This window comes from Oxyura jamaicensis, chromosome 7 (genome assembly GCF_011077185.1).
Source record: "Oxyura jamaicensis isolate SHBP4307 breed ruddy duck chromosome 7, BPBGC_Ojam_1.0, whole genome shotgun sequence".
Classification (NCBI taxonomy): Eukaryota; Metazoa; Chordata; class Aves; order Anseriformes; family Anatidae; genus Oxyura; species Oxyura jamaicensis.
Window position 1 is genome coordinate 11456494 of NC_048899.1, and position 25770 is coordinate 11482263.

At 39.3% G+C, this 25770-nt stretch overlaps 1 long non-coding RNA gene across 2 annotated transcripts in view; it reads left to right on the forward strand.

Annotated features, from left to right (window-relative positions):
* The window catches only part of LOC118169678, a 114048-nt gene that overhangs the window by 19050 nt on the left and 69228 nt on the right, over positions 1-25770 (forward strand). For both annotated transcript variants that reach the window (XR_004752228.1, XR_004752227.1), the window contains one exon: positions 3594-3694. This is a non-coding gene — a long non-coding RNA (uncharacterized LOC118169678). The remainder of the gene's footprint in view (positions 1-3593; positions 3695-25770) is intronic.

Genomic DNA, 25770 nt, shown 5'->3' on the forward strand with positions numbered 1-25770 from the left:
GACCTTATTCAATTGAAATAATATATAAATGTATGTATGCTTATAAAAGAATATATAAATGTCATATGCAGTATTTTTGTGAATTGAAATTTAATCAAGCAGAAGCACTGGGCCCCTTTGTCATCTTCTGCCATGGCCGGCACAGAATAGCAGAGCCCACGAAGCAGTGCTGTAAGTGGAAAGCTCCTGATTTTTACTCCCATGTCCCACCTCCACCAGCCTGCCCCACTACAGCACAGGGGTGGTTATAAAGACACTTTATCAGGATAGAGACCTTGTGAAGATCTGCTCATCTCCCTTGGCAAGCAGCGTGTGCTGAAGGGCTTGAGGTTCTGCAGCAGGTCTCGGAGGAGCGGAGGGCTCAGGCCCATCAAAGCAGCACCAGGGCTCTCTGGGATCTGCCAGCCCTTCTCAGAGGAGCCTGCAGTGCAGCAGTGAAGTGGCACCCCAGATACCGCCCTGCTGGCCTTCCCTGGTGCTCTGCCTTGGGGAAAATGTGACAGAAGAAGGATGCCAAAACACAGCTCTGTCGGGACCAGCTGAGCAGACTCCGGGTTTTTGTCTTGCTTGTCTTAGCACAGCAAGCACCAAGCTGGTCACGCACCCTGGGAGCAGGAGTTTTTGGGAGAAATGTGCAAGTGCAGCTCTGCTTGGCACAGCGGATTTCAAATGGGCTTGTCTCCCTCTGTGAGCCATGTGGGCAGGCCCAGCATGGGTACACATCAAGCATGATGAGTGGAGGGGCTGGGAGCTGCTCTGCGCTTCTGTACCCTCTGCAGGAGTTCTGCCCCTTGGCTGCCCCCTCCCCAGCAGGCTGCAGGGCCTGCACCCTTGCTTTTCCCACAGGTAGCATCCTGGAGGCTGAATTTTGCCCCAGGACAAAGCAGTACAAGGTCAGCTTCCTGTCCCCCTTCTCTTCGTGTAGGAATTGTGCAGAGCAGGGCTGTCAGGAAGCTGAGACTGGACTGTGCTGAGCAGCATTAGCCTTGGTAGCAGCCCCTGCAGGATGCATCACACACCAGGAACGTCCGGGCCCCGTGACGATTCCCCATGGGCGGCTGCTGCCTGAAAGCTGTCAGTTAGCCAGCACCTCTGCATTAGCAGATGCTAACTGGGTCAGTATTACTTGCATTAGATGTAATCATGCTCTGTTCCCTCCTTTCTCTTCCTAATAAGTGGCTGCTTCCTTACATCCCTTCTGGTCAGCCCTGCCTGTCAAATGACATATCTGTCAAAATATGCATTATTCAAAAATGGACCTGTTGCCAGCTATGTGAGGCTGGGGGATGGGTTCATGTATCATATCACTCTTCCCTTCCATACATCTCAATTTCCTGCTTTCTGCATGATTAATGTACATTTGCTTCCCTCTACATAATGTAGACAGCAAAGAATGAATTATGCTGCTTCATTACATTAACTGGTAACATGTCTTTCCATACCTATATACTCTAATCACTGCTTTCTTGTGCCTTATGTTTGTAAATGAACTACATAGAAGGAGTAAACATAGAATAATAGCGTGTTATTATGCCATGTAACATTCTCCTCTAATGTAACAGAAATCAGAGGGGGACAAAGAGGTGTTTCTCCTACTACAGAGTTAGTTTAATTTGTCTTCATAATTTTGAAGTTATCACTGTCCTCTCTATACATACATTTGATCTTTCATGTTGAATTTCAGTAGTTTTTACTAAATTCAGGGAACAGAAGATAGACGTTTTCTGCATTTGATAGAAAATGAATAAAAGTAAGAACTAAGATGTACTTTAGAAATGCAGGCTATAAGAAATTGTTCACACACGGAGTGGTTAATCTCTGCCTAAGCTTAAATCTAAATAATACAAGCCAATATTGGCACTCTCAGACAAACTCCAGTATTGCATCTGGAAATAACAATATTATGCAGACTTGAAGATATTAGCAGCTTGAAAACAAAGAGCAATAGCAGATGCTATAAAATACACAGAATCAATCCTGCTTGGACATTTATTGCATTAATACTATTTTCAATTTATTTAGCAGCAAAGTGCTTTTATTACTGACTACGTATGAGTGAGAGTGGGTGTGGGTGTTGTACACACAAACGTGCATATTAGCTGCTCTGCCTGGCATAAACAAACCCTATGAGGATAGCAATAAACTGCTTTAACAACACATAGCATCATAAGATACACCATAAAGACACAGCGCAAGAGAATATTGATTCCAGAGATCCAGTTGGAGTTTAGATACAGGGGATAAAGACAATATTAACCAAAGATGGTTGCATTTAGAAAATTAGCACTAATAGCTTATCTTTGAGGAATTCAATGGGGCCTTTAATCAGAAGCAAGAAACCAGCTGTTGGTTGCTGTTTGTCTTTTTTTCCCCACTTTTACTTCACAGAGCCTCCAGAAGCTTATGTAGAAAGAAAATCAATTAAATAAAAATGGACAATGATGAAGAAGTCAAGAGAGCAATTTTAAAATCAATACATTGCTTCAAAAGAAGCTCACAATGTAGTTGCAGAATATGGAATAGGAGCCTGACATACCATGCAGAAACAACACTGAGAACCAAAGGAATATCCCACAATACTTTCATATTTATCAGAAAGGATGGTATGGAAAGATCTGTAATAACTCCAGGCATTGTAAGCACATCAAATTGATCCTCTGTTGCCTATTCTAACTCCTAGAGGATAACCAGTGAAATTTCAGACATTAGGACTTGTCTTTGAAGTACTAAATGGACAATGCTTGAGTTTAAAGAACTCAGAACTTCAAGAGTCAACCAAGAATGAGCTCTTGTAGTAACTTAGGATCAGCACAAATATCACCCACTTCTGCTAAAAGTACAAGACATAATTTTCCAATTTTCAAATAAACACACAGCTCAGGCTTAAAAAAAGAGAGAAAAAGCTACAATTAAAAAATAAAACTCTGGCAAAGCAAATGTTCCATTATACATGCAATTTTCTCCCCAAGGAGTGGGCTGAAGAAAGACCAAACCACATGTGAAATGTTAGTCATGTTGTTTGACGCACTTCTGGGTGGTTCTCAGATAGTGTGGTAAGGACTGTACAAGAGCTTATACAGACTAGTGGAGAAATCAAGGAAAAAACAAACCAACAACAAACAAATGAACTTCATCTTAATGTTTGCTTACAAGCTGATGTGGGCAACTTTATGAAACCATCAGTGATTAAAGTCACTTAAATCATCATAAAATATGGTGATTGCAAACTAACAGGAAACATGAATGGCAGAAAATGGTCTTCAGATAGGGAGAAACTTGCTGCAGTTATCTATGCTTTAATGCTGCTCCTAAAGTAGCAAACTGTACAACTCAGACCATGAAATTTCTTGACCTGCTTTGCTGTGTCAAAATTAAGGCAGAATTAAATGTAACTCAAGTAGTCAGGCAGAGTATTGAGCTAAAAAAATCTTAGCCATATTCACTTTTCATTTCAAAACCATTTCTGTTTTACTGCAAGTTGGTGACTCTGAAAACATAGCTCAGAAAGATTGCTCTTAAGAAATTCCTTTTTTTTTTTTTTTTTTTTTTTTTTTTTTTTTTCTCCTTTCCTGCTGTGCAAAACATCTGTGTAGGGATATACCATGATGAGCATGAGGCGTGCAAATACAACTCAGAGCAACTGGCACTTCTGTCAACACAGCACTGAAAACACTGATGTCATTTGGTATTTGCGGTAAGCCCCAAATATTCCTCTTGCAGCAGAACATTTGTTGTCTTCTTCCTATGGAATTTCTGAGCTGGAATCAGGACCAGCTACATCATATTTTATTTATTCCCTTACACCAGGTTTTCTTTTTTGAATTCTTCAGTATCAAATGTACACAAGTTCACATCTGAACCTGAACATTTGGAAGTCTTACCTCTCCCTGAAAAGAGACTTGTTGGCTTTTCTTTCAGCCGTTATTATTTGCAGATGAAAACCCTTGCTTGCGCTGATGAAACAAAGCAATGTTGTCATGTCTTCCCCTCAACCAATATAGTTAGGCTTATAAATATATAAAACTAATTATTAATACTGTCACTACACTTTTAGAAATGGACATCATCAATGTCTTAGGTATTGTTTGGCCGAATTCTGTAGTGATGGTAGAGAGAGCATCGTAGATACTGAATCTTCAGCTCTCCTGTGGTTAATACCCTAGGAACCTTAGGGATTATCATAATAAAAGTAACTGCAGTGGTGAAGGACAAATCTACAGTATGCTTCCTCTGACTGCTACCCTGAGATCGAGGCACTGCTGAGCTCTGTGCCAGTTGCTTCTGGACCAGGAAAAGCTGGTATAAGAACATGAATGGGAAAACTGGAATTAAAAAAAATATTTGAGCGGTGTATGTGAGGTTCCCAGCATATTCAGAGGAGGTATATGCAACTGGGTAGGCATCAACCAGTGTGTGAAACTGGAAGTGTCATTATCAGGAAAACTTCAGTGTCCATCTTCCTCCACAGCACCCACGTGCTGAGCTCTGAACTGCTGCTGCTGCTGCTCTGCAGCACACACAGGGCTCACGGTCACAGGCAGCACTGCTGCCCTTCATGTCACACTCCCTTTCACTCTGCACAGATCCATACTGCTTTCTCAGGCGACAGAGTAAATTTGGAAATGAAGACTAGTAGCACCAGGGCTGTACCATATGAGGCCTCAAGTAAATACCTGCAAAGGCTGTGTCTCTGCTTTGAAGACCTAATGGTCTGGGAGGAAAAATGTTTTCACAATGCTGGAGGTTATGCAAAATACAGAACTTACAGAACACATTGGGCTGAGCTCTACTTTCTAACCCAAATTCACTGTAACCCACTGAAGCACCCCTTCTAGCAATGAACTCTGCTACAATGAGCCCACAGACATGCTAGGCAAAGCTGGGGCTGCTCTTTAGGACACTCTTTTGTCTATAACCGTGGTACATATCACACCTCTGGAAGTATAATGACTGTAACAAGCACAAGTTGATAAGGTACTCAAGGTCTTTGCTGGCTGCTCATCAGTTAAATCCCTAGCAGGATTTAAGTTTGATAGAATAAATACCAAAATATTTTCTCTAAAATATAACTCTGTTTTGAGTTCATTTGTGTATATATACATAAAGCTGCTGTCTGGTTTATCAGAAATGAGCCTCACAGTTGATGTCCATGATCTGCTCGTGCCAGCAATAGTTTCTTGGATTAACAAACTGACACCAGCCGAAACACACAGAATTTGAAAAAGCAAAAAGTCCCCAAAGACAAAATTAGTGTTATGTTTCAACATATACATTTCAGATACTTGAAACTAGTATTCCCTGGCCTTTTGCATATGAATCTGTGATTTGTATATAGGAAACCAGAAAAATCAACAAAAGAAACTAGAACAAATTAATAATCCTCTCCTTCAGCAAATTAAACTTCACTCTGCTAAATTAGTTGACCTTCAAAGTTTGCCCCGGGGGAATGATGTAAGATTGGAGGGTTTGTCTGAAGAAACAAAGATGAAAACTGGGATGAAGAATGTGAGGTGGCTAGTGGAGTGGATGGGCTCTGAAAGGTTTGTTTAGCAACCTTTAAAAAAGTTCATTGAGAGGGAGCACTACTGCCACCTCTGCATAAAGATAGATTTGGTCATGCCTTGTAATTTATGGTAAGGGGCTTAATTACCACAGTAAGAAAGTGTGATGAGAGGAGAAGGAAATATTCTTCACAACTCAGCACAAAGTATGCTGCATCAGCTCAGAGAGGGAACCAAAAAAGATGACTGCAGAAATCTGCTATGTTTTTTTTTTTTGAGGTGGTCTTTACTGATGAGTGAGAGTGTTATTCAGCTCGCACAGGCTGACTTTAGAGTAGGCATTATTTCAAACTGCCCCAGACACATGAGCTAAGATGACGTGAGTGTCTAAGGACTGTAATTCAGCTATGGAGGATCTCTTCGGCATTTCAAACATATTGGGTTTCTGTCACAATTAATTCTTAGAGGATTAAATGTATAATAAGAAAAGAACTAGGAGAAGTAGAAAAGACGAATAATTATGTGGCTACTTAAAAAAAAAATCTTGTTAAACATGAAGTGTTAAATTTAAATAAGATAATTTGTCTCTTGCTAGATTTTGCCTGCCCCTGCAGACTTGCATTCTTATCCCATTAGCAGAAGGGATTCAGTATTATATTGTATAAACACTTCTGTGATAAATAAATAGTTTTGATTATTTTTTAGGTTTTATTAACAGTATTGCTACACAATTTTCTAAAATTTGTGATATGGGCTACAAGTATGATGGTTGATAATGATAATTGCATAAGCACACCAACATAAAAACACTCTCACAAGTTCTCAGATGAAAGTGCACAGTTAGTCAGTCCCACGTACTAGGAAGACTTGCATATGTCTTCCCAATACAGCCATAACTTTGCTGCCACAGGCACATTCTCTCTGGCAAAGTTCTTGCAAAAAGGTGATCTGACTAATATCTGAAAACACTTAAAGGCCTGCTGCCTTGATGGAGAGCAGGAAGCATAACCTTTGACCAGCAAAGTAATGACAGTGTAAACTCTTCTAAACACAAAACCTAGTGGAATTAGTGTCCAGTATCAGTCACAAAGTGCATTTAGGACTCTCTATAAATCTCACCAAAGCATTTAATGAAATGGTCATCTTCCTGCGTAATTTGAAACTGATGCAAGAGCTTTGCACTGGCAATGAGGATGTTAAACACCCAGAGGACCTGGGCTAGAACCAAAGGAGCACATCACATAGAAGGGTGGGGGCTTTTCACAGGGCTTGACCTGGTACCTAGAACCCATCTGCAGGACCTTGGTGTCTAAAAGAGCAAACGAGGGCTAGCTACCTCTGGATGGGATCTTTAGCGTCAGCATGGCAAGCAGTGGCCACATACACTAGGAAACACTGAGGAAAGCAGGCTTATATGGTCTTAAATATATATATATAGGTGTTTCCATTTTGTTTCACAATTCATGGGTCAGAAAATTTTTCTGAGATGTGGGAAGTCTAGGTTCAGTTCCCTCTTCCCCTTCTTCATCTGAATGGTTCAGAACCCACCTGCTGTGTTTCCAGCAGAATCTCTTGAAGGAGCACAGGAGAAAGACAAAGCTCAGGTATCCCCGCTGGTGACTGGAGCGAATGGGGGTAGCAGGTCCTTTTGGAGTGAATGGGGGTAGCAGGTCCTTTTGGAGTGAATGGGGGTGGCAGGTCCTTTTTTTCACTGTGCTACTACTGGGCATGTATTATCTCATCAGAACTCAGTGCATAGGCACAAGCCCATACATTTTAGTAAATATAAATTAAAACATATTTTAAGTTGGTTTCCATTAACTAATTAAAGCTGGTTTATTCTAACAAGGTGCTTGATCTCAGCCAGGTTGTTACTTTCTTTATTTGAGGAAGATTAATAGGCTTATTTTCTACCTAATTTTCATCATGATATTCAATTCTTATTGTGATTTTCTATTTAATTGCGATATCATGATTGTTTAATAATCATATCTGAGCAGCCCTAATGTGAAGCTCTTTCTTTTGACCTTGCTGAAGATTTCTTTCTGGTGTCAGAACCCCTGCATGAGCAGGTGTTACATACTTTGGCAGTGATAGAATTATTCTTTCATAGTCCACAGAAGCTCTTAAGCTGCCTTCATCCCCATAGCGTCTAAACTCCATTGAGTAGCACATTAACTGACGAGACTAACATCCATCATCTTTGCTTCATTCTCCTCTCCTGAGGAAGTGTATAGAGAGAACATACAGCTTGGGTGGGGTTTCCACTGCATTTTACTTTTTAAGCATGCTTGCTGCTAGATTTCAAAGAAATTCTCCCCTCACTTGGAGCAGAGGCTGCAGAGAAGTTTCTCAAGGTCTTTAATTCCTGACATTATTTACACTTGTGTCTCCATTCACTTTCAGTCTTGTCAAGAAATTAGCTTTATTATGACATATGATCCAGTGCAAATATTAAGAAAAAGAGATCCTTTTATTAGAGCATTTTATATTGATTAGGTCTTTTGCATATATAATAGAAAAAGCTGTCCGAACTGTCTAAAGATTTTTGTTTTGTGTGTGGTTTCCTGGGTATGCATTAATGCTAGTAGCTACAGCCATGACTCCTTACACACATAGCTACCAGTACAGAGGTCCAGCTGAAGTTTTACTGCTAAGGGTTGCTAAAGGCCATCTTAAAATTTATGGATTATTTGTTATTTTAACTGTTCAGCTTGATATGCTACGAACATCTCTAGGATTAGGTGATATTAATACTGATGATAAAGAAATATTCTAGTTTGAGGGTACTTGACCTTGGAGAGCTTGACAGTCATTCTGTATTTTGATTGCACACAACCTCTCAGTAACAATTGCAGATGAATGCTTTGGCAGCATTACCACATTGGCATCAAAACACTGCATGGGTGCCACTCCCTTACTGCACTTTAAAGATGGATTGTGAAAGCAGTATCACTGTCCATCCAAAACATGATCATCCTGTAATTGTACCCCTTCACCTCTCTCACAGTCTTTCTTCTGTGGTACCCATTCTCAGCCTTGGCTCGCTGCCACTGCTCCTTGGGGAGAGAGGCTGCTAAGTCCTCTAGTACTGTCAATCACCCTTGCAGCAAGACACAACATCAGACTAAACATGAAATGGGACCACTTCAGTGTCTTCAAATATGTAGAGGATAAAATGCTTCCAGGCCACAGGATTTTCCATCTAACCTCTCACCTGTGTCATCTAACCGGTCACTGTTTGTCACGGGCCAGTGAAGTACACTGCAGCAGTACCAGCTCACAGAATTCTGTCACCAGCTGTGCTGGATTTATAAAGCTTCACTTCTGAAACTGCCATGATTTCTTGAAGATCACTTTTTTTTTTTTTTTTTTTTTTTTAAACTAGTTTTAACCCCATAAAAACAGGATTCAAATATATAAGATATCAAAAAAAATATATAAGATATCAAATACAAAAGAAACCAAAAGAAACCCACACTGTACTATTTTAAAGAAAATTTCATTATATGAGGAGGACTAGAGTTGTGATCTGAACTCTCAGGTCTAATAGTGCTGATGTTGCCAAGTATGAAGTAACCCTTGCTGACAGATCTATAGGGAAAACTTGAACTCTGTGCAAAATCGCTGTACTTCCTAATTTTCCCTAGATTGTTTTGAGCAGGTCAGTTTTCCTCTTCCTGTTTGATAAGAAATCTCTTTTAATTACTCTCTTTACTCTTGCCACAAAGCCACACACAGCATTTCCTGTTGAATTTTACCCTCCATCTCCTGTGCGATTAGCATAGGAGTAAATTTTATTCCTGCTTTGATTTCTTTCCACTACTGCTGTTCTCTCTCCCCACCTCTAACAGCTACTTCCCTTTCGTTTGCTGTCTGATTTTTCTCCATCCTTTCATTCCTGACATGTTAGTCCTCCTCCTCCACTTTCTGTGTTCTCCTTCTCCATCACACCCCTCCATTTTGTGTCCCTGTCAGCCCAGCAGCAGAAATCAAACTGACTAGCGTCCCCATCCCTTGCTGCTATTTCAGAGCTCCGGAGCCAGATCAGTTTTGCATTGCTGCTAGCAGAGCCAGAGGAGAGGAAGGGGAGGGAGCAAGGAGGCAGCACAAAGGGCATAGCAAGGAGGCAGGCTGACGGAAGCTGCGCAGGGAGCAGGAACGCGGCTCCCACATGAAGGGAGATGCACGGCTCCATTCTTCAATCACCAGGCTGCATCTTCCCATGCAAAGGCTGTGAGCAAAAGGCAGCAAGCATTTTGAGGGAATACAGGTGGCTGAGGCGCCTGTATGCCTGCAGAGGCTGCACAAGCAGATCTCTGTGCTTGCTCACCAAGAGAGCAGGGACTGACTTCAGTATTAAGAACCGCTGAAAGCAATTAAAATACGGGGCTATCTCTTGGCCTGATCGACAGTTCAGCTGCAAAAATGCAGACTGCTCCCAGGTCTGAGGGAGTCCACAGCTGGAGTACATGCTTTTGTCCATGAAAACAGTATCTAACTAACTACTTTGTAAATGCTGGGTTATCCTGAAGGTGTATCCTGAAGGAAAAATATACAAGATGTCTACAGTCTTGCAATTAGTAATTAGTGCATCAGAGCAACCACTAAAAACCCATGTCTTTCCTTACTGGGCACCAACTTACTAAATACATGACATATCCCGTGCTTATTACTGACCCCAAAATACAAAGAAAACAAAGAAAAAAGTGCTTTTACTTTCCCATGAATTGCAACAGTGGAAAATAATGTTTTCTTCCTCTATTTTGGGACTCTTCCAGTAGGGTCTGTTTTTTCAGGCCATGGGGATCACTGCCATGGATGCATCTCTAACATTTTCCCCTTTCTTTTTGTGAAAAGATTGCATTATGTTGAACAGCTTTGGTATGTAACAACAAAAATACATGTTTCTGAGAATGAGTGTCCTGTATCCATCCCACTGTGGTGAATACTGAGTATTTCACTGGCATGAAAACCCTATACTGCAGCTATCCTTATCCAAGGCAATACACCCCATGTATCTCACAGTCTGTTGACAGTTCACACAGTGACTCATCTACAAGAATGTGTATGTTGTTTTAATCCAATTCAGCATGATGCTGAGTTGTTATTCAAAACCATATCATCTTCCCATTACCCCATTCAACCTGCCCACTGGATCACTATAACAAAGACACATCAGGAAAAAGATCCAGAAAATGAAAATGAGTTGGAGGAGGTAACCAAATTGTTCCATTTATATCTTCATTCCACTAGATGTACACAAAACTGAAACACAGCAGCTTTAATAAAGAGGAGATGAAATGCCTTCTGGCCAATACCAAATTAAGCTGTAGCTCTTGCTGTTGCAGGAGTCATACAGATATTCCATGATAATTTTGAATAGGAGGCCCCAGGAAAATTTGCATTCAATAAGTTATGACATATATTTGGTTTACATATTATTTTCGGTAGAATTCTATCGCTTCATCTCATCCATAGGGAATTTTACACATTAAAAAAACAAACAAACACACCAAAACAAAAACAGAATCAATTATTCATACAGACCAATTCCAGAAAACAACCTAAATATACACCTCTTAAAACAGTTTTGATCTTCAAGGTTACTTGACCAGGCTTTCTGCAGACAAGCACGCAACAATTGTGGCCAAGATTGGTCCTCCTTTACGTGAGTAATCCTTCTTAAATGAAGCCTGGAATGAGCAAGGGAACTTGTTATGGTGTTTCTGGAGCACTCTGGAAAGGAAAAACTATGGAACCCTTTAGCTATAGCCACACATTTCCAAATAAGAAACAGTCTCTTCTACCTGGAAAATCTACAAGAACTAGAACAATTGGCACAGATCTCACATTCTCTCCATCCACACTACTGTCAGGTCTTTTGTCTAGATCAGGTCTTTTGTATGACCTTTCTATGTTTGGATGAAAATCAAAAGACTCGATTGCATGGGAAAACTTGAAGAAATATTATGTTCCAATTGGCCATTTCTAACACAATATAAAAGTCTAGATAAGAGAAGTTCTAAACTTTCCCTTTGTTAAAAAATAATATTATTTTATTAGAAAATCTAGTAACTGTTAAAGATAGTTATTTAGTAACAGCCATATTATAAAAATGTTAAATTTATTTTAGTACCCAAGTGATCTTTTGTATTTTATTGCTTATGAAAATTGCAAAAGCTACATTAAAATTAAGGGGGAAAAACACTTTATTTAAGTGTAATGATGTGTTTTCTGTCACAGGCTTCTCTCTTCATCAAATCCTATTATATCCCACTATTGGGACATAATAAATAGTAGGGAGAATTTCATACTCAGCAGTTTGATACATATGATCAGCTGTCTTCAGCTCAAAGCAAGAGACAACTGTGTTTCTTCAGTATTATTGTAGTGAAACTGGACTCCTGCTTTGCTCCCAGAAGTAGCAGGTTTTTACCCCGACAGGTAGATGAGACCTAACTCCTAACTAATATTCGGAATAGACTTCTATTTCCTGGCTGAAACCTACAGCCCTGGGGAAGTATGTCACCTCCTGCAGACAGAAATACAGGACTGTGCTAATGAAATACCTAGCCACTAGTAAACAGGATCTTTTGCAACATGCAAACGTGATGGATCAACACTGTCATGTCTCTACAGGGATATGGTACAAATGCATGAAGGAGGAGATCTCTGACACAATTTAAAGCTCATACAAAACAACAAGTCAACCTACAATACCCAGACTTTATCAAATAGTTACTTTAAGATGAAGTCTGGAATTCTGCTTATGTTTGCAGTGTGGATGGGATTGACCTCACTGTGGAGAGTCTTATTCTGCTTTCACCAGAAAAACATTTTAGACCCAATTCATCCTCTCTATCTTTGGTGAAACAAACATAAAAAATAGACTCTGATCTTGGCCTGTATCTTTTGCCATTCTTATTTTAAAATATACACTGTTTTTAGAAATAGCTACTTTCTGGGTAAGACACAGTCTGATAATGAAAACATCATTAATCTATAGTATGGAGACAGATAGATCTTTAACAAAACACCTTGTAAATGACTCTAACAGAGTAATATTGACTGATTCTGTCAATATTTAGTAAGGAATTTGTTGCAGTATCACCGAATCATACAATAGTTTATGTTGGGAGGAATCTCTGAGTTGTCACTTGGTTTAGCCTCCCGCTCCAAACAGGTCCAACTAGATGGGACTGCTCAGGGTCTCATCCAGACAAGTTTTGATAGTCTCCAGGGATGTAGACTTTACCTCCCTGGCCCTCTGTTCCAGTGTTTAATTATCCTCACAATTATTTTTTTCTAATATCAAATCAAAATTTCCCATGTTGCAACTTGCATTATCTCCTCGTCACATCACTGTTTGGCTCCAAGAGGAGTCTGTCTTTTATACAGCCCTGATCAGCCTCTAATCATTGTATACAGCAATTACAACCCCCCCTTCTTTCCTTAAGGCTGAATAATCTTACTCCCCTCAGCCTCTCCTCATACATCATATGCTCCAGGGGCCACCTTGGTGGCCTCTGCTGGACTTGCTCCAGTGTGTCAGTATCCTTTTTGTGCCAGAAAGCCCCAAAGTCGAGAAAATGCCCTAGATATACTGGTAATAACCACTGTCCTTGACTTCCTGGCTATACCCTTGCTATTACAGTACACTATGGTCTTGGCCTTATTTGTCACAAAAACAACTACTGTCTCATTTTCAGCTTCCCATCTACCGGGTGCTCCATTTTTTTTTTTTTTTTTCTTTTCTTTTCTCTGAATCACTGCTTTCTCTGCAGTCATTGCCCAGCTGTATGGTTAGGTGGGGTTATTTTGTTCCATTTGCAGGACTTTGCACTTGCCTTCACTGAACCTCATGAATTCCCTGTCAGCCCACTTCATCAGCCCATTGAGATCCTTTAGAATATCATCCCTGCTTGCCTGCATATTGAGTACTCCCCACAATTTAGTATTCTACACAAACTTGCAGTGTGTGCCCCCTGTCCTGTTGTCTGAGCTGTTAACAAAGATGTTAAACTTTCTGTGTATGTCCAGTATGCTTAACTGCTCCTTTAATCTTCCTTTGCTGTAGGAAGTGTTTTACTCCCACAGACTCCATCACTAGGCTCAGCAGGCTGAGAGAACTGAGGGCAGATCCTCCCAGTAAAAAACAAGGGCAAAAAAGGCATGGAGTACTCTGGCATTTTCCATGTTCCTTGTCATTATGTTCCCTGACCCACTAAACATTGGTCCACATTATCCATAGTCTTTCTTTTGCTGCCAGTACATTTATGGAAATCGTTCTTGTTCCCCTTCACATCCCTTTTTAGTTTCAGCTCTGGCTGAGCTTTCACTTTCCTAACTCTTTCTCTGCACAGTGGAACAATGTCTCTACATTCCTCCTGGGCAGCCCGTACCTGCTTACCTGCTCCCACCCTAGGAATACAAAATTTCTGAGCTTGGTCAGGAGCTCCCAGCTAGACTGAGCTGGCCTTCTGTAATGCTGGCTAGACTTCCTGCAAATCAGAATGACCATTTGCATGCTTTGCAAAGGTTGTCCTTGAAGATAAAATATTAATGTAAATTAAATATACATGTATGCATTTTGAATACTACTTAAGAATGTACACTTCCATGTATTGTATTTAAATAATTAAGAATTGGAAAGTATACCCTAAGGAAGGTTTGCTTGGTGCTGGGTATGACACTGGTGTGGCTGATGCTATATACGGGTTTCTCATGCAGGAAACAGAGAAGTGGCTCAAACAAAATTAATGCAAGCTTGTCACCAAATATCTGCAAATCTGCAGATTCATATTGTATTGGGCAAATTTAATTTTTTGGGAGGGACATTTCAACAACATTGTAGGCTCTGACAGCTACTTGCAAAACAGAATGATGGGATAAGTTTTGAGCTGTATGAATTGCAACAAGAATGAATTGCAACAAGAATGAATTGCAACAAGAATGAATTGCAAATCCTCAGGTCTTCCCCAAAAAGGGAGACTAATAAGATCAGTCAAATCACAGGCACTCTGTACTACATCCAAATGCACACGGAATGTACATTTTTTTATACCTTTTCTCTCATGTAAATTAACTGCAAATTTTTTTCAGAGGTTTGACTTTCCACTTGTGTCAAGATCTCATAATTACAAAGCAGGTAATTGGCCTGAATTGCTTTAGGGGAATCAACTGCTTTAGGGGAATAATTTTTATACTAAAGTGTTTACATGCTGTTACACAGAGACTCCTGTGAAAGAAAGATGTTTTTAGGAAGTGATTCATGGCCCGTGTGAAAATGCAGTTGAAGTATTTCAGCTAATACATCCCACCAAGGCAGCACCTGTTGCTTTAATGACGTTAAAGAATTTGGCAATTCTGTAGAGAACTGCATTATTGTGACAGACATTACAGACTGTTTCACAAACACTTGTGTGACTTTGGGCACTGCTACACTCCGACCGACCCACCTTTCAGCAGAACAGTGCCACAAACAGCTTCTGCTGCCCTGGCATAGGATGCAGCCCGGGTCCCCTGGAGAGCAAGCAGCCAGCCCGTGGGCTAGAGTGGGAGCCAGGGGCCTCATCTGAAAGCTAGACTTCCAAACCCCTAACAAAGTGCAGATGGTATTTTGGAGCGCTTCACTTATGTACTGTGGTTATAAATAAAACATGAAGAAGCATGCCAGACTAGCTCCAACTAGCAGCAGCAGCACACTTCTGTAAAATGGAACCACATTACCATATAAACCATGTGAATTTTCAAAAATATCCAAGAGAGACTTTTCCAAATATTTGCAGACAAACCAAAGGAGAGACTAAACAACAAAGGGTGAAGTAAAATGTTATTCCTCATTTTTTTTTTTAATTTAATTTTATTTTTTCTTCTAAATAAAGAAAGGTTTGCAAGGAGCTGGAGCTGTGATTACATGTAGAGGAAAATTCCAACAGTGTGGTAAATTATTAATTAATATTGATGCACTATCAATCAGCATAGTGCATTTATGGAGTATTCAAAGTTAGAGAAAGACAGGCTAATTAGCAGTCTAGGGGGAAGACCATTTGAGAAAGCATAGCAGAAACTTTGGCTCAGATTTACAGTGGTATTTACTGTTAGATGTTATGGGCTGCATTGAATCTGTGTATTCAGTGGTTCCATAAAGATACTTAGTCAAAAATAAACCTAAGTACATATATATATATTAGGATTAAATGTAATGGAAAAACATGCACTGGAGAGGGAGAGGAATTCCCCCGGATCCATCCATCACACCAGTTCCAGAATTGCTCATTTGATATAAGAAAATCTATAGCTAGATTATTTAGCTGAGTAAATACTCGATTTCTACTCCACTCTATAAAGCGTATTTCTCTGTCTGGGCAATATAAAAATATTCCTGTTATGGCAATTAAAGGGCATATTGATGTTGGATATTACATGAACATAGAACTAATAAATAGAAGTAGTCTCCTTACATAATATCTATTTTACAGCAACGTAGATTAATTAAAACAGTTTCAAGAATTTTCCTACAGCATTTACAGTATTGAGATTCATCTTTATGCTTATTGAAATCTAGAACTTTTTAGAATATTTAGAATGGCAGTTCCTAAGCTTCAAAACTGCATTGTTGGAGCTTGAAGACTTGGCCACAGATGAACTTTTACTTGTGATAACATAATTTTAAATAGAAAATAATCCATTTGTTGTTCTTGTAAAAAACAATGCCTATGACAGCCACTGTTCTGTGGTAGTTCGATTCATATTGTTTTATAACCTGTCATGGAAATCAACTTCCTTTCCTTTAGCACCGCTGTGAGGGTTAATTCAGGTTCATTCACATTTCCTACTCAATCTCATTGAGAAGTTTAAAGAAAAAAAAAAAAAAAAAAAAAAGGAGATTTGAAATTGTAATTCAGATTTCATTTTAAACTGCTTATCTCTGTTCACCTTCTGATTAAACATAATTTTTTTTTGGAACCAAAATGTCACATTATCTTTATGACCATGCTCTCCATCAAAGCAGTAAAAGCTTGAAGGTTTACTGCAAAAAGGGTTCCCCTTACTGGTGACTCACTGTACTACAGCACTCAAATCCCCAGTATGGTTTTAAATCTCTAAAATGATTTAACCCAAAGCAGCTGCTGGTTGTATGTCTTGACTTGAGGACCCCTCACACAGTCTTTCTTCAAGGCACGCATATGTTTAGCAAACACATGACAAATCATCAATAAATACTCACTACTGGTTACTGGACTTGCAAGTGTCCTTTTCTTCCTATATTTGGGTACTTCTGAATAGGAGGGACATTTCTGCCCATGTGAGTAAGTGCGTAAGGAAACATTGTGTGCTGCAATACTAATCACTTACAATATTTAGAGATATAATACTTATGTATTACAGTTATATAGGATGGTTGGAAGATTTTACTGGCATTTACAAAGAGTGGCTACAAAAGTGAGACAGTGATAATTAAGTCAGTCATCCCGTAAGTACTGCTAAAACCATGATTCCCTGTCAGTATGTACAGAGGATACAGAAGACTCACAGCCTCAGAGAGGGTGCTTGCAAGAGCAGAGGAGGTCAACACTTCAGCAGTACATTTTTACACTGTCACACAAAGACCCCAACAGACCAGAGCTCAGGAGATGGAGGTGCAAAGCTGATCCTTCAAGAGTTCCTCTATTTATTGCCTAAAATAGTTCTACCAAAATAAGCAGCAGAAGTTTTTAAGTCCTGATAGCTCAATACTTCCCATGGCTAGTCACAACCTGCCAGAATGAGGAATATCCCAGTTTTGGTTTTTGAAAAGGCCAGAAGTAACACACTTCCACTGGAATTTGGAATATGGGAAGAAACATTCTTTCATTTCCCCTGCCATGCAATTAGACAATCCACACTGACATTCTTTCTGCTGGTATAGACACATCCACAACATAGAACACGAGGTGGGGAGGTCGGTAGCTGCATTTCCTCATGCTGAAGGTAAGGAAGGAAACCTTAACCTTAAAGGCTGAGCTAATTACTGTTGTTGCATTCAGATAAGGGGTGTAGAAAATATCTCAGGTGTCCAGGCAAGCCAGGCTCCTCTGTTGGGTAGTTCTTGCCATCCGAGGGATAGGCTCAGCTGTGACAGTTCTGGGGGCTATGCCACAGTGTGACAGCATGCTTACCAGCACTGATGAGTAGAGCTACAGCCCTTCCCACATTTCCCGTCACCTATGTTGTTTGCCTGTGCCCCTCTACTTACTCCCTGTGACACAAACAGGCACACTCTCACAGACTGTCAGAAAGTTAGCTTGGCAGAGAAGACCCTTCTCCACAAGTCCTTTCAGCTCATCTTACACTTATTCTCCTGAATGATTGCTGGATTGAAAAAAGCAATCAAAAAATAAAACCAGAACACACCCCCTCACTATCCTCCATACAGTTCACATGGGTACATATCCCAGTGTAGGCCCAAGCCAACCTCCAGCATCTTCCCAAGACAAAAAGCACCTTAATGTATGTCCCAGCCGCCCATGTCTCACCCAAAAGGCCACAGCCATAAAAAATGTGTAGCAGGGATGAGCATACTACAGCCCAAGTCATCAGCATCACAGCATATCTTGGCCCTTGCTAAGCAGCGAATTGCTGTTTCAGTCCTGATTACAGCCCATGCCACAGCCAGTAGGCTTCCTGGGAATCGACTATCATCAGGCAATGCTAGACAGACCCTGGCAACCCCTGCTGCCAGAACATCCCCTGATGAATAATTTCCATGGCTTTGACTGAAGGGCTCTTCATTTTGTAATGCTGCCTGCTGTGGTGGGATTCTCCCTTTTAAATCTCACCTCCAGGCTTTTTTAAGACTCATAGCTGTGGTAGTTGGGTGCAGAGGCTATGTTTTTTAAATCATTCCTAGTTTGACTGGAGAAAAGAAATTCCACAACACCTGTGTTTGGAATATTTTTTATTCTCATGCAGCAGAGGAAGATTTGTTGAGTGTAGTACCTGACTAACAACTAAACTGGAATTCAGAAAATATATGAACTTCTCAGTTACATAACATCCCAAAATTACATTCTTATGGGAAAGTACTAAACTGTATATTCCTGCCCATTTTTGAAGACTTCATTTTCATTGTGTGAGGTAACAACAGCACTGGAGGTAGCAACAGCCCACACTGGATTCTGACTAATTCTAAAGCTAAAAGCTTTGAATGCAAATCAGATATTGGAATGCTGCTATGAAATAAAACAAAGCACAACAGACTGATGTTTCCTCTTCAGTAGTCATTACTGTCATCACTTTTTTGCCCGTGTTTTCAGGCAAAAAGGTGAAACTTCTAAAATTTCTTAAGTATGTCCTATCCTCCACTCCAAGCACTAATCTAAATGGGGGTGCTGAAAGCTGACAAGGCAATCACCACAAGAAAATCAAGCTCCATTGATGTAATTTTTAATTTAGAGCTGCAAAATCTTCAATGATGGTTGGTAGAAAACCTTAAACTGTAACTGTGTTCCAGCTTGCTTTCAAAGGAAAGAGAATCTATCCTGCAAATGGCCAAGCATCTGAAGCATCTGTCTGGCCAGGATGTATGTTGTAACTAATTTAGGCATCTGCTTTTGATGATGCCTTTTTGGGCTGTTGTAGGAAGCAGCCCACACTAATAGTCATGTATGCCATTTTTGGCAGCAGGCCTGTTTCCTTAATTAAAGTCATTTCATTCATACAATCAATAAACACACATTTCCTTCCTAAGTATATCTTGAAAAAATGTTAATTTAGATAAGGAGTAAAATAGTATTTAGCCATGTTATAATAACATTAAGTCAACATTTAAAGTAGATCATCTTTGAGAATATCAATTTCTTCACTAATGGATTAATAGTTTGTCACATTCTTACTTAACGATGACTTAAAAAAGAAAATCAAATTTTAGCCATGTTAAAACAACTATCAAGAAAATTCTGGGTGAAAGCTGCTTTTTCTGGTCCCAAACCTACACTTCCCTCTGCTTCTCTCCCTCTCTCCCCCCATAATAAAAGCACAACGACAAAATTAAGTTTACCTTAGAATTTGCTGACTTGAAGCCAACTCCTTAACATTGCATCCTGCACTGAACAGATTTTTAGACATAAATTACTTGCTTCCAGTCTTAACTAAGAAGTTTAACTGCAGGCTTGAATACCACAACAGAATTCCTTCTGAGAACAGTTAAATTTCAGGTCAGAACCCCATTCTGTTCCAAAGAGCGCTTTGCTGTAAGCAGAGGCAAAGGAATATTAGCTTGCTCCTATTTATCTTTTCCTGGCACTGTCGAAGCCTTTCCACCATGTGATAAAGCAATGAAGGCCTGTGTGTTTGGGGCCTGAGGGGTTACCCAGAGCAATCAGTATGCTGTCTCAGGATAGCTGCTCTCTAAACCACCCTACTTCCATCCTACCAGCATCTCTATAGAAGGTGATCCTCTCTCCCCACCAAGGAAAGTCATTTCTCTTCATCTCTGAGAGCTGAAGCCATAAAAACTAGCCTGCTGATGCTGTGCTTTGCCTGCAGCTCTGCCCGTCACTCCTCTGCAGCAGAGGCAAAGCTGTCAGCTCAGAGAAGTCTTAGCCTGGCAGTCCTGGTGGTGGTCCTGGTGGTGGTGAAGGGCTTGCCAGGACTGGGAGGCGAGGACAGAGAAGGAGTCCCAGCTACCTGGATAACAGACTTCAACAGGACACACTCTTTTCAAGCTCTAATATTTCTTTCTAAGGCAAATTCCCTAATTTCACAATAACCCTGGGATTTACTGTGAACTGACAGCTGCACATGAATTTCAATACACAGAATATTTTTTGCTTTGTGGCCTAGAACACAGATGAAAAACAAAGCTATGAATTTGAGACCAGTGTTGTGTCCAAGTTAAATAGGAACATAGGCATGGGGACTAGTGCTTCTCCACCATCTTGTTTACTTAGCAGTTTTGCAGAACCTATCAACCAGGTGATTATCTGTAGGATTGTGGGAGCCTCCCACAAACCACTACATTTACTTGTAGGAGTAACTGCCCATCAGTGTGAGGCATTTTTTTTTTTTTAATTTATTTTAATGAATTGAAAAATTATTGGGCAAAATATTTTTAAACAAAGGCCCCTCTCTGCATTGATTTCCTACTGTGCTAGGTGTCACGCCAGATAGTTAATTTTCTTTTACCATTTGCAAAGGTATATTTGGTTGCCTGGAAATTTATTTATTTATTTATCTTTATTTGCTGTTGGAGGTGGGAAGGTGTCAAATTGCTGGGCACCTCTGAGCCTGGAGGCATCAATTCACAGAACAAGAATCTGGACATGGAGACCTCACCCAGTGGGAACAGTCGGTCTCTTTTTGAGGTTCAATCTCTAGAAGTACCTTAACTAGACAAAGAATTAATGTATGGCAGGGGATAAGCTGCAAAGTTCTTGTGCTGTAGATTTATTGCATTTTTGGTAGACTATAGAAAACATCCTAGTTCACAGTGTTTATAGGAAGCTACCATAATTTCTTGTTCTGCATATTCCACAATTCTTTGGAAATTAATATAGCCTACAGTATATATAAATTTCACAGACCTATAATTGGAAAATACATAGCACATGCTCTTGAGAAATACTGTAAAAGTCTCACAAGGTTTATTTTTTCCCATCTGAAATCCACATTGAATGAAGCATCTGGTTGCCATTCTTAATTTCCTGCAAAATGGCTCAGAAAAGACCCATTTCTCATTTCCAAAAAGACCACTTAATTCTATTTGTGTGGTACTGCAAAGTGAGCATAAATTACTCATTCTCTTCCTACTTATATTATGGTAAGTCAAATGACTTCAGTGCAACTAATCCTGATTTACATCAGCATAAGCCAGGAAAGACATAAAGGCTCTAAATTTCCCCAATGTTTGTTTTTGTACAATATTTTCTCCTTCTGATGGTTATCCGTTACCCTATAAATCTGAGTACTCCTAAACTCATACAGTTCATTAAGTTTTAAAGTGGTTTGGCCTATTCTTTGCGACATACTTGAGCCAACTCTGGCAGTCATATCTCCCAATCCCATTTCCTGCTCCCACAAGAAGGGGCTAGTCTGAGGAACTTGTCTCAGCTTTATAGCCATGTAGGAACATCACTGCAACCTGCCTTCATGTCTGACTGTGCATGTCTTAGGAGTGATCTAAGAAGAGTTCAACAGAGTGTTATATTTGAACATTTACATTTTGTATTTCTGTAACTGTCATTAACCAAAGGCACCAACTCAAATTCCCCAGTCTTGGCATTTGCAAACATGGGCATCCAGTGACAATAACCAGGACCTCTAAATAATCCCAAGGGAAAGGATAGACCCCACAGGTTTCTGAGGTACTTACTCCGCTCCTCACTGCTCTCTAGATAACATTTTGAGACCTGCTAATTACAATGTACATCAGATTAAATCTGGAGCAACAATGTTAATCTATTAAGATGTCAGTTATGAGATTGTTTGATAAAGTACATGAAGAACATTGAATGTCTTAGAAGCTTTCATCCACACTGTACATCAGGAAATCAAATGATATACTCATGAAACAAAAAATTAGAAGCATGATATCATCAGAATTATCCTTGCCTGCCTCTGAGCTATGACTTGTTCAAAGTGTTTTAGAAAGTTGATAACCCTCTCTTCAATCATTACAGGGCACTGCGCTAGCATCCAATAGTTTTCATTAAAGACTGATCTCACTAGAAATGTAATGATTTAAAAATATTTTACACTGCCATCAGCTAATGAGTATAACATCTCTGTTTGGATCTCTTCTCACACATATGAACCTCCCAACATTTTTCTTGCACAGCAAACAAAATATCACATAGCAAAACATCAGCCTTACACCCTCCTCCTTATAACTTCCTAAATTCTATAGCAATTTGCATTTATGCATTTTATATGTTCTTTCCACCTCTATGATTTCAAATAATTTTATAGATTTTTTTTTCCTTTAGAGATTTACCCTTCCCAAATACAGAGATACAATTCCTATATAAAGGAATCCAGTGTATGGTACTTCCACTATCAGTACAACATCACTGAAATGAGATAGCATCGTTCCCATTCTGTGGTGAAGCATACAAAATTGTGACTTGTCTCATATCATACACCAAGTAGCAGAGCGGTTAGGAACAGATTTCAGACTTCTTCATTGCCCATGCTTCTAACACAGGCAACACAGCATGATGAGGACATGTACTTTAATAACTTGAACTTTCCATGTCATTTTACCGGAAAAATTGCTCATTTTATCTTTGTGTAGGGATGCTATGGAACGGTCTGCTACACTCCAGAGACAGTTGCATATCACCTGGTATGATAGGAAATTAAGACTGTACTTACAAATTGAGAAGTGCTTTGGGGCTTCTATGGATCAAAGGTACCTTGGAAATGTAAAGTATTTCATAATTTTAACTAAAAAGCTTAGCTTCAGAGTTGTAAGAAATTAGCATTTCCTCTTCTATTTGCTGCCTTTCAGTCTCTGCTATCTTTAATTTGAATTTGCAGCTGTCAAAATGAATAATATGTAGCATCAATTTAAACCCTGCTTTTCGATAAGTTCAGTGTAATAGTTTCACTTTGTCTCGATTCTGTTGATTGCTATTAAATTCTAGATTGTTTTAAATTCCTTGAGACTATCCTGGAAGTATCAATTACAGACTGTAGGCATTTATTAGAATTCAGTTTGAGACAGAGCACTCTCATTTGGCTGGAAAACATTTCTTTCTGTTCTTTGCACTTAATACAGAAGAGGTCATAGAAATATAATTTGCTATTTAAGAAAGTAGATTGTTTAAAGAAATCTTACAAATGATTGTAGAGATTAGAACAGAAAGGAAGGAAATAACCTTTATAAAGAGCATGGATGGAGGCAAAGAACCACACACAACTTGCTTTTTGTCCATCTATGCGGTTTGTGACTGGTTAAAGTCATTGGAAGAAAAGTGACTTGAAAATGTGAAGCTCATAAGCAACATAACTCTCTCCATTCACACAGAAAAAATCCCTTGGACTTGGAGATGGAAAATGAAATCATCAGTTCTTGCAGGTCAAAGTATTTCTGGAGTAATGTGGCTTACAACATACTCCCTAAGAAAGTTGTTATTTCTGCATGGCTATATTTTCTTGTGGATCAGAGCTATTTATGCAGTTTGACACGAAAATGCTGCATAAGCCTCCCTCCCTCTTTTTTTTCTTATAACTACTATGTTATTCTAAGTGCTCGCTGATGCTCAGAATAAGCAGCAACATCCATATTTTTCTTTCACCAACCACAATTGGCGTGCAGCCACTTTTCACAGCCCGAGCTATTTGACAATACTTGTATAAAAAGTACCTAGTCATTGTGCTTTGCAAAGAAAAAGATGCTCGTATCACTAAGATCAATATTAGAAATGGATTGAGAAAAGAATCTGGGAACAGATTAGGGTGGGTCTAGAGCTTAAAATTGAGAGTGGAGTTAGAATTCAGTCTGGATGACACTGAAATCTTGTTGGCTGTTCTTTTGAATTTTTGTCCAAGAGCATGAATGATCTCATAATATCATCTGGAAGGTGTTTATACTGTGCTTGACAAATACATTCACGATTTTTTACATCTTATTTGTTACTTTACATATTCTCTATCTACAAAACCAATATGTGATTTTTCATCTGATGTGTATGCAAGCATTAAACAACTATTATTTAGGCCAGATGAAGATATTTAGTCTTTTCTTTTTAATCTACATCCCGATTGTAAATCCTTCATTGACTTTTAAAACTTGAATCTAAACATTGTATTTTCTATTAATTATTCTGACTGATGTCATCACTAATGTCGATATAGTGATTACTAGGTCTTCTTGATTAAAGCTAAAAGGGGAACCAAATTGCTACCAAATGTCTACTTGTTTCCATTTTTATTTATTTTTTTTTTTCTTTCAAGGATGTTGACTATTTCAACTAGAAAGATTCCCTAACAATTCCCCATCGTTAGTGGAAGCTTTGGGTTTCTGAATTCCCTGACTTAGAAGCAATACCATTTATTTCCTGTGGACTAATAAAATAGAAGGACTTCATCCAGCTTCACTTCAGACTTGATTCCAGTGGTGCAGGTGAAACTTCATTATGTGTGGACAGCTAGTTGTGCTTGCTGTGATGTGTAAATTATTAGGTAGAATCACTGATGTAACCTTGGCATGGATGCAATCCCAGCATGAATCAGAAATTTTACAGTCATCCTTAATATGGTTGTTAAAATGCATGTACCTGAACATTGGTTCTTAGTACCTGGTATTGTTTCCAAGTAATCAATACACTCAAGTAATGAAAGAGAAGAGGAAATTAATGCCATTGAGACATGTGAGTTTAAGAAAATCCATAAAATTGAGATTTAATTAAACTAGAAAAGAAAGTGGTAAAAGATTATTACACTTTCAGAGCTAAAATATGGAGTGGATTACATATATAATATATAATTAAAGGTATAAATAAGGATAGAAGGAGAGGGAGAGTGATAGAGAAGAAGCTAAAAATACAAGGTAGAATTTATACTTTTGCACAAAGCACTACATAAACATCTGTGCTCCAGTTTTAATGTTTTCTTCCCTGTTATCCATGGTCTCTTAGTTGCTTTTCCTATTGTTCTTTACTCCATCTCAGTCTGCCATTTTTTTTTTCCTTTTCATGCTTACATTTTTTAACTTGTAGTCCTTGACTACAGTAAGTCTAGCGTGTTGTCTATTTTATCTCTTCTAAAACTTTTTTTGTTTAAAAAAGTCTTTCAGAAAACTGGCATTCAGTTTAATTCCCCCTCAAACAATAAGCTGATCTGGCACAGAACTTCTGGAGAGGCTATTTCATCATTAAACTGAGCCAACTACCTTAGATGGAAATGGCTAAATAAAAATGGATGATTCATAAATAACTTTGCATGCACACAATTCAAATCTAGGGCTTCCTGCAGTGATGGTGTTTATTGTTCTCAAATCTAGGCATTCATGCAAAGGGTGGCAAATCCAGGAAACTAAGCTCAAAAAGTCATTTTAGATTTATCCACATTTTTGACAGATACAGGCTTGAATTCTGTTTGGAGCCTTTATGCCTGAAGGCAAGAGGAAATTGCCTTCCCTTTTGCTTTTCATCCCTCCTTTCTCACCCCAATGCAGCAAGTCATCAAGCTACCAGGGGGCAAGTGAACTATAGTGGACAGAGTTTTCTGGAAAGTCAGAGAAAAGACAGAAGTTGGGGTTTCTATTTCCCTTACTAGTAAA